The following is a 15,974-nucleotide window of genomic DNA, read 5'->3' as shown; positions in this document are numbered from 1 at the left end:
TCATTTAAATGTCATTAGGTAGACTTGTACCCTCCAGTTCCACCCATTCTGTACCACACTCTCTGTCACTGACACCAGTGGCCTTTTCACACACACATTCACGTTAAATGCCAGGGTCCTGAGTTCGTGAGTTTGTGACCCTGTGATCTAACATCTCCTTTACCACTAACATCCTATGATTATTTTTTAAAAATTGAATATTGCTTCCTAACTGGTTTCCTCTTTTAAATTGCAAACAATTCTAAGAAAGGTAATACAACCATTCCAAAACAGTTTTAAGGTAAATAAATTGATCAGAATTCTCCCTCTACCTTGATGCTGAAAATCATGGTCACAGTAGGGACTCATGGGACAAGTTACTGAAAGGTGAAGGGAAAAGTGAGGGTGGGCATAAAAGATACATTCGATTTTCTTACCAAAGTGACCTAGGGGATCATTGGGGAAACGAGTAATTCCTGGGATGGGGCAGAGTAATTAGAAGATGAGCTAAAGAGGATGAGGTGGTGCGTCGAAGCATCACGGAATCACAGCAAAAAGACAAACCAGGATGACGGGGCCAGCCTCTGGGCAAAGCGGGGAAAATCTGGATTCAAAATAAAAAATGACAATAAGAGATTATAACACACAGAAAAATGTAAGAATCCATGAGTTCATACTTAAATAAGTAAATGGGAGAATGGAAAACTCTTCCTTACAGCAAAATGCCAACTAATAAATCCATAAGGAATAATGGAGTCAGAACATCAGCAGTGGAGGCTAAAGTAGTCAGAAAACATTTTAGAAACAAGATATTGACATAGTCTCAAAATATCTTCCCAGAAATTACTTGTAATTTAGAAGGAGAAAACCTGTAACTTTATGGTGGAAAAAGTTACTTAACGAAGAGATCAATGCCAATGTCACCGATATTGGGATGAATGGACATCAGGTACTTCCTGACATGGTACATCAACAGACGCATCACCTCAATGGTATCTCTGCCAAAAAATACATAACCCAAGGCTAAATATGAGGAAACCCCAGGCAAACCCAGAATGAGGGGCCTTTCTACAAAATTTAAAAACAAAAACAAAAAGAAGAGTATTGATCTGCCCTCTTTAAAAATGTCAAGTTAATGGGGTACCTGGCTGGCTCAGTCAGTTAAGGATCCAAATCTTGGTTTAATCTCAAGGTCCCAGGATTAAGCCCCACATGGGGCTCTATATTCAGTGTGGAGTCCGCTTCAGATTCTTTCTCCCTCCCCCTCTGCCCCTCTCTGCTCACACATGCATGCATGCGCTCTCTCTCTCAAATAAATAAAATCTTTAAAAAAAAACTGTCAAGTTAAGAAAGCAAAGGCTGGGGGAGAAGCAAGATGGCAGAGAAGAAGGAGACCTAAATTTGATCTGGTCCCAGGAGTTCAGCTGGATAGGGATCAAACCATTCTAAACACGTATGAACTCAACAGGAGACTGAAGAAAAGAATAGCAGCAACTCTGAACAGGAAAGTGATCATTTTCTGGAAGCTAGGACATGCGGAGAAGTGAATCCGAGGTGATATTCGGGAGGATAGACGGTGGGGGAGCGGGCCTCCGAAGGCCGCTTCTGGCAAGTGATAGAGCCGCGGAGCACAAAATCAGAACTTTTAGAAGTTGGGTCCGCTGAGGGACATGGCTCCAGTGGCTAAGCAGGGGGTGGAACCCTCGTGGGACAGTGTGGTCTCAGGACCCTCGGGGTCACAGAAAGACCGGGGGTGCCTGAGTGTGGCAGAGCTCCCAGGTATCGGAGCGGGGAAGCCGGCTGCAGAAACAGAGCCGAGGCGCGGGCTCTCAGCTCGGGGTTGCCATAAACCGTGATCTATGGCACAGTCGGGCCACTGCTCGTCCAGCAGGGACCCAACAAGCACCAGATCCAGGAAGACTCCTCTTCCTCCCCTGGGAGGAGCGGCGCAGGAGCTCACCACAAGGATCTGCTGGGTTTGGAGACTCCACATGGTGTCCTGTGCCAGGGACAGAAGTGCTCGGTCACAGGCGGGGTGAGCATGGAGTGCGACCGGAGACAGGGAGACGGGAGTGATTGACTGCTTTTCTCTGGGGGCTCACTGAGGAGCGGGGCCGAGGTCTCAGCTCCTCCAGGGTGGAGATTGGGAGGCCGCCATTTTCACTCTCGTCCTCCAAAGCTGTACGGAAAGCTTGCAGGGAACAAAAGCTCCCGAGAGCAAATCCGAGCAGATTACTTAGCCCGGACTGGGCAAGGGCGGGGCAATGCCGCCTCCAGCAAAGACATTTGGGAACCACGGCAACAGGCCCCTCCCCCAGATGATCAGCGAGAACAGCCAGCCAAGACAGAGTTTACCGATCAGTGGAAACAGCAGAACTCCAGTGCTGGAGGAATACTGCACATAGAATTAATGGATTTTTCCCCATGATTCTTTAGTCTTTCAAAGTTAATTATTTTAATTTTCTTTTTTTTAATTTTTCTTTTCCCTTTTTCAACCAACATCTTATCAATCCCTTTTTTAAAAAATCTTTTGTATTTTTCATTTTTAGAGTCATATTCTATCCCTTCATAGTAGTTAACCTTATTTTTGGTATATATATATATAAGTTCTTCTCTCTTTAAATTTTTGGGATACAGTTTCTTCTAACAGACCAAAATATACCCTAAATCTCTTGTGTCTTGCTTTGTTCTAAACACCTGCCTGATCACATTCTCTCTCTTTTTTTTTTAAACCTCTTCTTTCTTTTTTCAACCAACTTCTTATCTTATCAATTCCTTTTATAAAATCTTTTATAATTTTCATCTTTACAGTCATATTACTTCCCTTCATTGTATTCACCCTTATTTTTGTACATATATAAGTTTTTCTTTAAAATTGTAGGAGACACTTTCTTCTAACAGACCAAAATACACCCAAAATCTAGTCTGTGGCACTGATCTATGCAGCAGCCTGATCATATTTGATCATATACTGTTTTTTGTTTGTTTTTTGTTTTGTTTTGTTTTTTATCTTTTTTTCTTTTTTCTTTCTTTCCCTTTCTTTTCCCCCATTTCAGGACTCTTCTGATTTGTTTAGTGTATATTTTTCTGGGGTCATTGTTCCCCTGTTAACATTTTGTTCTCTCATTCATCTATTCTCCTCTGGACAAAATGACAAGACGGAAAAAATCACCTCAACAAAAAGAACAAGAGGCAGTACCGACTGCCAGGGACCTACTCAACATGGACATTAGTATGATGTCGGAGCTAGAGTTCAGAACGACGATTTTAAAGATACTGGCTGGGCTTGAAAAAAGCATGGAAGATATTAGAGGAACACTTTCTGGAGAAATAAAAGAACTAAAATCTAACCAAGTCAAAATCAAAAAGGCTATTAATGAGGTGCAATAAAAAATGGAGGCTCTAACTGCTAGGATAAATGAGGCAGAAGAGAGAATTAGTAATATAGAAGACCAAATGATAGAAAATAAAAAAGCTGAGAAAAAGAGAGATAAACAATTACTGGATCACGAGGGCAGAATTCAAGAGATAAGTGATACTATAAGACAAAACAGCATTAGAATAATTGGGATCCCAGAAAAAGAAGAAAGAGAGAGAGGGGCAGAAGGTATAATGGAGCAAATTATAGCAGAGAACTTCCCTAATTTGGGGAAGGAAACAGGCAACAAAATCCAGGAAGCACAGAGAACCCCCTCAAAATCAATAAAAAGAGGTCAACAACACAACATCTAATAGTAAAACATACGAGTCTCAGAGACAAAGAGAAAATTCTGAAAGCAGCTTGGGAGAAGAATTCTGTAACCTACAGTGGTAGAAACATAGAGACCTGGCAGGCCAGAAAGGACTGGCATGATATATTGAAAGCACTAAATGAGAAAAATATGCAGCCAAGAATACTATATCCACCTGGGCTGTCACTGAAAATAGAAGGAGAGATAAAAAGCTTCCAGGACAAACAAAAACTAAAGGAATTTGCAAACACGAACCAGCCCTACAAGAAATCTTGAAAGGGGTCCTCTAAGCAAAGAGAGAGCCTAAAAGCAACATAGACCAGAAAGGAACACAGACAATATACAGTAACAGTCACCTTACAGGCAAAACAATGGCACTAAATTCATACCTTTCAATAGTTACCCTGAATGTAAATGGGCTCAATGCCCAAATCAAAAGACACAGGCTATCAGATTGGAAAAAAAACACGACCCATCGATGTGCTGTCTGCAAGAGACTCATTTTAGACCCAAAGACACCTCTAGACTGAAAGTGAGGGTATGGAAAACCATTTACTATGCTAATGGACACCAAAAGGAAGCTGGGGTGGCAATCCTTATATCAGACAAATTAGATTTTAAACCAATGACTGTAATAAGAGATGAGGAAGGACACTATATCCTACTTAAAGCGTCTATCCAACAAGAAGATCTAACAATTGTAAATATCTATGCCCCTGACATGGGAGAAGACAATTATATAAGGCAATTAATAACAAAAGCAAAGAAATACATGGACAACAATACAATAATAGTGGGGGACTTTAACACCCCCGTCACTGAAATGGACAGATCATCTAAGCAAAAGATCAACAAGGAAATACTTTAAATGACACACTGGACCAAATGGACTTCACAGATAGATTCAGAACATTCCATCCCAAAGCAACAGAATACATATTCTTCTCTAGTGCCCATGGAACATTCTCCAGAATAGATCACATCCTAGGTCACAAATCAGGTCTCAACCGGTACCAAAAGACTGGGATCATTCCCTGTCTAATTTCAGACCACAGTGCTTTGAAACTAGAACTCAATCACAAGAGGAAAGTCGGAAAGAACTCAAATACATGGAGGCTAAAGAGCATCCTACTGAAGAATGAATGGGTCAACCACGAAATTAAACAAGAAGTTAAAAAATTCATGGAAACCAATGAAAATGAAAACACAACTGTTCAAAATCTTTGGGATACAGCAAAGGCAGTCCTAAGAGGAAAGTATATAGCAATACAAGCCTTTCCCAAGAAACAAGAGAGGTCTCAAATACACAACCTAACCCTCCACGTAAAGGAGCTGGAGAAAGAACAGCAAATAAAGCCTAAACCCAGCAGGAGAAGAGAAATAATAAAGATCAGAGCAGATATCAATGAAATAGAAACCAAAAGAACAGCAGAACAGATCAATGAAACTAGGAGCTGGTTCTTTGAAAGAATTAACAAGATTGATAAACCCCTGGCCAGACTTATCAAAAAGAAAAGAGAACGGACCCAAATAAATAAAATCACGAAGAGGAGAGATCACAACCAACATCAAAGAAATACAAACAATTATAAGAACATATTATGAGCAATTATATACCAGCAAATTAGATAATCTGGAAGAAATGGATGCATTTCTAGAGATGCATCAACTACCAAAACTGAACCAGGAAGAAACAGAAAACCTGAACAGACCTATAACCACTCAGGAAATTGAAGCAGTCATCAAAAATCTCCCGACAAACAAAAGCCCAGGGCCAGATGGCTTCCCAGAGGAATTCCACCAAACATTTAAAGAAGAATGAATATCTATTCTTCTGAAACTGTTCCAAAAAATAGAAATGGAAGGAAAACTTCCAAACTCATTTTAGGAGGCCACTATTCTCTTGATCCCCAAACCAGACAAAGACCCCATCCAAAAGGAGAATTACATACCAGGAGCCTTGATAGACATGGATGCAAAAATTCTCACTGAAATACTAGCCAATAGGATTGGACAAAAGGATTTTTCACCCCATCCAAAAGGAGAAATACAGACCAATATCCTTGATGAACACGGATGCAAAAATTCTCACCAAAATACTAGCCAATAGGATCCAACAGTACATTAAAAGGATTATTCACCACGACCAAGTGGGATTTATCCCTGGGCTGCAAGGTTGGTTCAACATCTGCAAATCAATCAATGTGATACAATACATTAATAAAAGAAAGAACAAGAACCACATGATCCTCACAATAGATGTAGAAAAAGCATTTGACGAAGTACAGCATCCTTTCTTGATCAAAACTCTTCAGAATATAGGGATGGAGGGCACATACCTCAATATCATAAAAGCCATCTATGAAAAACCCACAGCAAATATCATTCTCAATGGGGAAAAACTGAGAGCTTTCCCCCTAAGGTCAGGAACACGGCAGGGATATCCACTATCACCACTGCTATTCAACATAGTACTAGAAGTCCTAGCCACAGCAATCAGACAACAAAAAGAAATCAAAGGCATCCGAATCGGCAAAGAAGTCAAACTCTCACTCTTTCCAGATGATATGATACTTTTTGTGGAAAATCCAAAAGATTCCACCCCAAAACTGCTAGAACTCATACAGGAATTCAGTAAAGTGGCAAGATATAAAAGCAATGCACAGAAATCAGGGGCATTCATATACACCAACAAGAAGACAGGAGAAAGAGAAATTAAGGAGTCAGTCCCATTTACAATTGCACCCAAAACCATAAGATACCTAGGAATAAATCTAACCAAAGAGACAAAAGATCTATACTCAGAAAACTATAAAATACTCATGAAAGAAACTGAGGAAGACACAAAGAAATGGAAAAACGTTCCATGCTCATGGATTGGAAGAACAAATATTGTGAAGATGTCAATGCTACCTAGAGCAATCTACACATTCAATGCAATCCCCATCAAAATACCATCCACTTTTTTCAAAGAAATGGAACAAATAATCCTAAAATTTGTATGGAACCAGAAAAGACCCCGCATAGCCGGAGGAATATTGAAGAAGAAAAGCAAAGCCGGCGGCATCACAATTCCGGACTTCCAGCTCCATTACAAAGCTGTTATCATCAAGACAGTATGGTACTGGCACAAAAAGAGACACATAAATCAATGGAACAGAATAGAGAGCCCAGAAATGGACCTTCAACTCTATGGTCAACTCATCTTTGACAAAACAGGAAAGAATGTCCAATGGAAAAAAGACAGTCTCTTCAACAAATGGTGGGAAAATGGGACAGCCACATGCAGAAGAATGAAACTGGACCATTTCCTTACACCACACCCAAAAATAGACTCCAAATGGTTGAAAGACCTCAATGTGAGACAAGAGTCCATCAAAATCCTAAAGGAGAACACAGGCAGCAACCTCTTTGACCTCAGCCACAGCAACTTCTTCCTAGAAACATCGCCAAAGGCAAGGGAAGCAAGGGCAAAAATGAACTCTTGGGACTTCATCAAGATAAAAATCTTTTGCACAGCAAAGGAAACAGTCAACAAAACCAAAAGACAACGGACAGAATGGGAGAAGATATTTGCAAATGACATATCAGATAAAGGGCTAGTATCCAAAATCTATAAAGAACTCATCAAACTCAACACCCGAAGAACAAAGAATCCAATCAAGAAATGGGCAGAAGACATGGACAGACATTTTTCCAAAGAAGACATCCAAATGGCCAACAGACACATAAAAAAGTGCTCAGTATCGCTCGGCATCAGGGAAATCCAAGTCAAAACCTCAATGAGATACCACCTCACACCAGTCAGAATGGCTAAAATTAACAAGTCAGGAAACGACAGATGTTGGCGCGGATGCAGAGAAAGGGGAACCCTCCTTGGGAATGCAAGCTGGTGTAGCCACTCTGGAAAACAGTATGGAGGTTCCTAAAAAGTTGAAAATAGAGGTACTATACAACCCAGAAATTGCACTACTGGGTATTTACCCCAAAGATACAAAAGTAGGGATCCAAAGGGGTACGTACACCCCAATGTTTATAGCAGCAATGTCCACAATAGCCAAACTGTGGAAAGAGCCAAGATGTCCATCGACAGAAGAATGGATAAAGAAGAAGTGGTATATATATACAATGGAATATTATGCAGCCATCAAAAGGAATGAAATCTTGCCATTTGCAATGATGTGGATGGAACTGGAGGGTATTATGCTGAGCCAAATAGGTGAATCAGAGAAAGACATGTATCACATTATCTCACTGATATGAGGAATTCTTAATCTCAGGAAAGAAACTGAGGGTTGCTGGATTGGTGGGGGGTGGGAGGGATGGGGTGGCTGGGTGATAGACATTTCGGAGGCTATGTGCTATGGCGAGTGCTGTGAATTGTGTAAGACTGATGAATCACAGACCTGTACCTCTGAAACACATAATACATTATATGTTAAAAAAAAAAAAAGAAGAAGAAGAAGATAGCAGGAAGGGAAAAATGAAGTGGGGGAAATCGGAGGGTGAGACGAACCATGAGAGAGTTTTGACTCTGAGAAACAAACTGAGGGTTCTAGAGGGGAGGGCGTGGGGGGATGGGTTAGCCTGGTGATGGGTATTAAAGTGGTCACGTACTGAATGGAGTACTGGGTGTTATACACAAACAATGAATCATGGAACACTACATCAAAAACTGATTATGTAATGTATGGTGATTAACATAACATAATTAAATAAAATTAAAAAAAAAAAAAAGAAAGAAAGCAAAGGCTGAGAAAACTTTCCAGAATAAAGGAAACAAAGGAGACAAGACAACTCCGTTCAATGTATGATCCTGGTCTGGGGAAAAAATTAGCTTAAAATTATTTACTGGGACAACTGAGAAAATGTGAATTTAAATTTGGAATGTGGCTTATGTTATATCATTATTAAGATACCTGTTTTTGGGCGCCTGGGTGGCTCAGTTGGTTAAGCGACTGCCTTCGGCTCAGGTCATGATCCTGGAGTCCCTGGATCGAGTCCCGCATCGGGCTCCCTGCTCGGCAGGGAGTCTGCTTCTCCCTCTGACCCTCCCCCCTCTCATGTGCTCTCTCTCTCATTCTCTCTCTCAAATAAATAAATAAAATCTTAAAAAAAAAAAAAAAGATACCTGTTTTTGATAACAACCATGATTATTAAAGAGAATGCTGTTTGGGGTGCCTGGGTGGCTCAGTCGTTAAGCGTCTGCCTTTGGCTCAGGTCATGATTCCAGGGTCCTGGGATCGAGCCCCATATCAGGCTCTCTGCTCTGCGGGAAGCCTGCTTCTCCCTCTCCCACTCCCCCTGCTTGTGTTCCCTCTCTCACTATGTCTCTCTCTGTCAAATAAATAAATTTTAAAAATCTTAAAAAAAAAAAAAAAAGAGAATGCTGTTCTTAGGAACATACCCAAATATTTCAGGGTAAAAGGGCTTAATGTCTCCAACTTACAAATAATTCTGAAAGAAAAAGTTTGCAATAAAAATAGATTCACAGAATGATAGTGAATGGTGCAAGACATAAATAAATATGATTCTCAATAAAGGGCATAGGGCGTTTCCTGTACCATTCTTGACACTTTCATGTAAATTTGAAATTATGTCAAGACAAAAATGTTATTTACCCAAATGCTAAAAGGAAAAGATTTCTGGGAGTGACTTGGCCATCCACAATGCCCAAACCCCAACCTGAGTGACTGATCTGTATCAAGTAGGAAGTATAGGATGTTAAAATGTATCAGCTACTGAACAAAATGGTGTTTACCAGATGAGGTAAAGCTGATGCTAACAGAAATATGGTGACACCAGAACACCACATGGTACAGCTGGGAACTACACTTATCGTGGTGAGCAGAGTAATATGCAGAATTGTTGAATCATTATGTTGTATACCTGAAACCAATATAACATTTTATGTTAATCATACTTCAAATTTTTTTAAAGGTAAAAGTTCTGTACTAATTTTTTAGACCGAACTTTACTTGACATGAAAGGGAATAACTATGCCTGAGCCATCATATTGGAATGGGTAGGAACTCAGCCAGCTGTGTTTCCTTTTGGCCTTCTAATTTAAAGTCAATATTTTAATAATCTCTTTGACTCTCTAGTTGGTTGCTCTCAGGCTGCAAATGGACCACCACCAATATGTAATTAAAGGAGAATAACAAATAGTTAGAATATAGATTACACAGGTGCTGACTTACCAATACAAACGTTGTAGCAGAAGATTAAGCTCCCAGGAGGCTGGAGGTGTGTGTCTCTGCTTATTGCCATCATAATTCATTAATGGTCAAAGTAAAGCTGAGATCAATATTCCTGCAGTCCACAGGAATGAGAAAAAATTATCAGCACCAAAATAAGATACAAAGACAGTCGCAAAATGTTTCTCCCTACATAATTAAGAAACTGGTCACTGTCATGAATTTTAAAACTTAACAGATTCTCTTAGGTGTTCTATGTTCAAGAGGTGACACAGCTTAAAGGATCTTGAAAAGAATTGTTATTCCCCTAGATAAGACCACATGCAAAAAGAGAGAGAAAGAAGTCATCTTTTTTTCCATCTTGGTGGTAAAGAAATAAAAAGGAAGGATGCTAGGATACGTTAAGCACCACAGAAGGAAAGATAGCATGTAATGCTCTCACAAGAAGCTCAATCCTGAAATATAGTGGAAGAGGATGAACAAATAAACACTTTAGATCTACGCCTAAACCAACAGCTCCAATGCCAATTCTTGGGCCCCAGCAAAGGGGATCAAATTCAGCAGGACTATGTTTAGAACCAGGGAATCTGCATTTTAACAAGTATTACAAGTATCTTAACAGGTATTTCTTTGAGAAATAGTAAAAGAGGTACAATACTTAGTGTTAAGAGTAGTAAATACACCTTATAAATAAATTAAGCAGTATAGATGAAATGGTACAAAGAAGCTTATGATGATTCCTCCCAACCCCAGTCATCTCCTGTAAACACTGTTTTAAACATTTCTGCTTTTAGTTCTTCTGGTTGCAAACAGCCCCAACCCATCCCCCAACTTTAAGAACTAAATACTGACTGCTCTTTTACACTATGGTTATATTTCAGATAAATAAGGATAATGAATATTTGAAATAGTGTAATTGGCCTATTGGGTAAGTACTTGTTTTGTGCAAAATTTGAAATAGTTTAACTCCTGCCAAGAGTAATCAAGAATTGCATAATTTAAAGCTAGCAGGCAGTGTGTATGGCAACTGTGTTTATCTGTGTGGCTATGGGGCATATGCCACTTTAGCCAGTAATCAGAAGTACAGTGGAACTTGTAATTACACCCTCCTGGATAGTGGGAATTTGGATATGACAAGTTTGGTGACTGGCTCCTGTCCTCTTGCAGCTGGCTCATCGTGCTCATTTTGTTAACTCTGCACTAAGTTGACTCCACATGTTAGGTGACTGAATTTTTTGGATCTCACTTAGGAAGTTATGGCAGAGTTTTACTTGCACCTGCCATCATTTAACAGTAGCTTATGAACCATGCTGTTATTTAAATGCACAAGAACGAGACATGATTCAAGTAACTTTTATGTTAGTTTAATCTTTAGAGTTATAATTTTAAAATAGTTTTTATCCAGTAACAAGGTCATCTAAGCTTTCATTCAGTGGGAGCAAAAACCCAATTCTGAGGGCGCCTGGGTGGCTCAGATCGTTGGGTGTCTGCCTTCGGCTCAGGTCATGATCCCGGAGTCCTGGGATCAAGTCCCACATCGGGCTCCCGGCTCGGCGGGGAGCCTGCTTCTCCCTCTGACCCTCTCCCCTCTCATGCTGTTTCTCTCTCGCTCGCTCTCTAAAAAGTAAATAAATAAAATATTAAAAAAAAAAAAAAACCAATTCTGAGAATTTTTTTTTGGAACAGAAGTTAAATGAAATAAAATACTGTAAGGAGGCCACAATCACACTATTGATTTTGGAGAGAGTACTCTGTGAAATATTAGAGATAATTCTGAGAAAATTTAAAAGAGTATTAAAGCATATACAACTTGAAGTTTGCAAAGATGATCTTATAATCGGGCATGAATATTGGAATGGGAAAAAATGCCATGGCTGTAACATCATCGGCACCATACTGTGTCCTTAAGCTATAGACATTGCTGATACCTGTGCTCTGAGATTGTGCCCCAGGATCTTACATGTATGCCTATGAAAAACCACTCATGAATTATGCATTCTTTGAATATATGGGGTGTTTGGAAAATCGTTCCTCTTTTCAATTTCTTGGTTGTAAATGGCCTCCAGTTATGAAATAATAAGAATTCAGCTCATTTTTGTTATCTTCTTCTTCCTCCCAACTCCTCTGAGTTTGGGGTATTCACTATCATTGTTTTTAAGTTTTGTTTTGGTTACCCTTGTTAACTTTAAATAGTATGCTATGCTATGCCTCAATTTCTCATTCTAAAAACTTGAATCACTATCTTGACTTCCCATTATAGAAGTTGTGGGTTATCAGTGATACTATCTTTCTTCTCCTATTTCCTTCATTTTCCACTTTCCACCTTCTGTCAGCTATACTTTTATATTATGAAGATTAATGTTTGCTTTTTTTTCCCTGCAACATAACCAAGATCTTCCTTAGTTTGTCCTTAGGGTGACTGTAAGAGTTTAAAATCAATCAGAGTACTTACATTAAGACTATATCAATATTGTACACTACCAAGCTAAGTACCATGTTAGGACTATTTCCTTTTCTATGAGGGCAATGTCATAAACTCTCTTCTACTTCAAAGGAAAATGTTTTAGCACCATGTGCTGGTCTTTCTCTGACACTCCATATAATATATTATAATTCTTCAAAATTGGATAATAGTCTTAATTAGCCTTTTGTTTTTCTGGATTTCTTAATTGCCTGTCTTTATTGACTAAATATATACTTTTTCTGAAGGTTTTCTTCTTGGTTTGTTGATTGGTTTCTTTTCTTTTTTTAGATTTTACTTATTTATTTGACAGAGAGAGAGAGAGTGCACATGCACAAGCAGGGGGAGTGGGAGAGGAAGAAGCAGGGAGCCCAACTCGGGGATCAATCGGGGAACCCAGGATCATGACCTGAGCTGAAGGCAGACGCTTAACTGAGCCACCCACGTGCCCCAGTTGGTTGATTTTCATTCTCTCAATCACATTATGAACTGCATGGAGTTCTCTTTTGCCCCGGAACACTTACCTTTGGAGCTATTCATTCTCCTGCCCCCAAATGGAAGATTTTAGGGGCGCCTGAGTGCCTCAGTCAGTTAAGCTTCTGACTCTTGATTTCGGCTCAGGTCTTAATCTCAGGATCGTGAGTTCAAGCCCCATATTGGGCTCCATGCTGGATGTGGAGCTTACTTTAAAAAAAAAAAAAAGGAAGATTTTAGGGGCGCCTGGGTGGCTCAGTTGGTTAAGCGACTGCCTTCGGCTCAGGTCATGATCCTGGAGTCCCTGGATCGAGTCCCGCATCGGGCTCCCTGCTCGGCAGGGAGTCTGCTTCTCCCTCTGACCCTCCTCCCTCTCATGCTCTCTGTCTCTCATTCTCTCTGTCTCAAATAAATAAATAAAATCTTTAAAAAAAAAAAAATAAAATAAAAAATAAAAAATAAAAAAAAAAAAAGGAAGATTTTATATCATATTTGACTTCCTTTTCCTGTGTTAGATCCCTTGAATTCTTCTTTGTTGGATAACCTCCTCATTCTGCTGGAATACATATTCAAGTAACTTCTTAAGAGAGGGCTCCCGGGAAATAAACTTTCCTAGTCCTGGTTTATGTGAAATGCCTATGTTCTACTCTCACAGTTGATTGAAAGGTTGGGCTGAGTATGGAAATTAGTTTCAAATTCAATTTCCCCCAGAACTGAAAGGACTACTCTATTTTAATCTTTTAGCAGCCAGAGATGTTAATGAGAATTTGGCTGCCCAATTTTCACTCCTCTGTAGGTGGTCTAATTTTTCCCTCTGGAAGCTTTTAGAAAATTTTATTTATTCTTGGAGTGCTAAAATTTTATAAAGTTGCATCCAAGTGGGTTATTTCCCCCACTTACTATAGTTGGCCCTTAGGAGACTCTTTTAATGTAAAGATGCATGTCCTTTTCCAGGGCATTTTCTTATATGATCGATCCTCCCTCCCTCCCTCCCTCCCTCCCTCCCTCCCTCCCTCCCTCCCCCCCTCCCTCTCTCCCTCCCTCTTATGTTAATCCCCATATATTACATCATTAGTTTTAAATGAAGTGTTCCATGATTCATTGTTTGTGCGTAACACCCAGTGCTCCATGCAGAATGTGCCCTCCTCAATACCCACCACCAGGCTAACCCATCCTCCCACCCCCCTCCCCTCTAAAACCCTCAGTTTGTTTTTCAGAGTCCATCGTCTCTCATGGTTCGTCTACCCCTCTGATTTCCCCCGCTTCATTCTTCCCCTCCCGCTACCTTCTTCTTCTTTTTTTTTTTAACATATATCGCATTATTTGTTTCAGAGGTACAGATCTGAGATTCAACAGTCTTGCACAATTCACAGCGCTTACCAGAGCACATACCCTCCCCAGTGTCTATCACCCAGTCACCCCATCCCTCCTCCCACCCCACCCCCTCAGTTTGTTTGCTACAATTAAGAACTCCTAATACCAGTGAGATCATATGATACGTCTTTCTCTGTTTGACTTATTTCACTCAACATAATACCCTCCAGTTACATACACGTCATTGCAAATGGCAAGATCTCATTCCTTTTGATGGCTGCATAATATTCCATTGTGTATATATACCACCTCTTCTTTATCCATTCATCTGTCGATGGACATCTTGGCTCTTTCCACAGTTTGGCTATTGTGGACATTACTGCTATAAACATCGGGGTGCACATACCCCTTCGGATCCCTACTTTTGTATCTTTGGGGTAAATACCCAGTAGTGCAATTGCTGGATCATATGGTAGCTCTATTTTCAACTTTTTGAGGAACCTCCATACAGTTTTCCAGAGTGGCTGCACCAGCTTGCATTCCCACCAACAGTGTAGGAGGGTGCCCCTTTCTCTGCATCCGCGCCAACATCTGTCGTTTCCTGACTTGTTAATTTTAGCCATTCTGACTGGTGTGAGGTGGTATCTCATTGAGGTTTTGACTTGGATTTCCCTGATGCCGAGCGATATTGAGCACTTTTCATGTGTCTGTTGGCCATTTGGATGTCTTCTTTGGAAAAATGTCTGTCCATGTCTTCTGCCCATTTCTTGATTGGATTCTTTGTTCTTTGGGGGTTGAGTTTGATGAGTTCTTTATAGATTTTGGATACTAGCCCTTTATCTGATATGTCATTTGCAAATATCTTCTCCCATTCTGTCCGTTGTCTTTTGGTTTTGTTGACTGTTTCCTTTGCTGTGCAAAAGCTTTTTATCTTGATGAAGTCCCAATAGTTCATTTTTGCCCTTGCTTCCCTTGCCTTTGGCGATGTTTCTAGGAAGAAGTTGCTTTGGCTGAGGTCAAAGAGGTTGCTGCCTGTGTTGTCCTTTAGGATTTTGATGGACTCTTGTCTCACATTGAGGTGTTTCAACCATTTGGAGTCTATTTTTGGGTGTGGTGTAAGGAAATGGTCCAGTTTCATTCTTCTGCATGTGGCTATCCAATTTTCCCAACACGATTTGTTGAAGAGACTGTCTTTTTTCCATCGGACATTCTTTTCTGCTTTGTCAAAGATGAGTTGACCATAGAGTTGAGGGTCCATTTCTGGGCTCTCTATTCCGTTCCATTGATCTATGTGTCTGTTTTTGTGCCAGTACCATGCTGTCTTGATGATGACAGCTTTGTAATAGAGCTGGAAGTCCGGAATTGTGATGCCGCCGGCTTTGCTTCTCTTTTTCAACATTCCTCCGGCTATGCGGGGTCTTTTCTGGTTCCATACAAATTTTAGGATGATTTGTTCCATTTCTTTGAAAAAAGTGGATGGTATTTTGATGGGGATTGCATTGAATGTGTAGATTGCTCTAGGTAGCATTGACATCTTCACAATATTTGTTCTTCCAATCCATGAGCATGGAACATTTTTCCATTTCTTTGTGTCTTCCTCAATCTCTTTCATGAGTATTTATTTTATAGTTTTCTGAGTAAAGATCCTTTGTCTCTTTGGTTAGATTTATTCCTAGGTATCTTATGGTTTTGGGTGCAATTGTAAATGGGATCGACTCCTTAATTTCTCTTTCTTCTGTCTTATTGTTGGTGTATAGGAATGCCACTGACTTCTGTGCATTGATTTTATATCCTGCCACTTTACTGAATTCCTGTATG

At 40.1% G+C, this 15,974-nt stretch overlaps 1 long non-coding RNA gene across 2 annotated transcripts in view; it reads right to left on the bottom strand.

Annotated features, from left to right (window-relative positions):
• The window catches only part of LOC129045738 (uncharacterized), a 171,330-nt gene that overhangs the window by 109,154 nt on the left and 46,202 nt on the right, over positions 1-15,974 (bottom strand). The window contains exons 2-3 of one of the 2 annotated variants that reach the window (XR_010407714.1): positions 12,893-13,052; positions 9,911-10,022 (exon numbers count right to left, since the gene is read on the bottom strand). This is a non-coding gene — a long non-coding RNA (uncharacterized LOC129045738). Of the gene's footprint in view, positions 1-9,910; positions 10,023-12,892; positions 13,270-15,974 lie in introns of those variants that run through there. The other variant, XR_010407713.1, reaches the window with a different exon arrangement.

The sequence above is a fragment of the Mirounga angustirostris genome, unplaced genomic scaffold, assembly GCF_029215605.1.
Source record: "Mirounga angustirostris isolate CCGP_5_RB_7025 unplaced genomic scaffold, mMirAng1.0.hap1 SCAF_15, whole genome shotgun sequence".
Classification (NCBI taxonomy): Eukaryota; Metazoa; Chordata; class Mammalia; order Carnivora; family Phocidae; genus Mirounga; species Mirounga angustirostris.
This window is presented reverse-complemented; position numbering and strand designations above follow the sequence as displayed.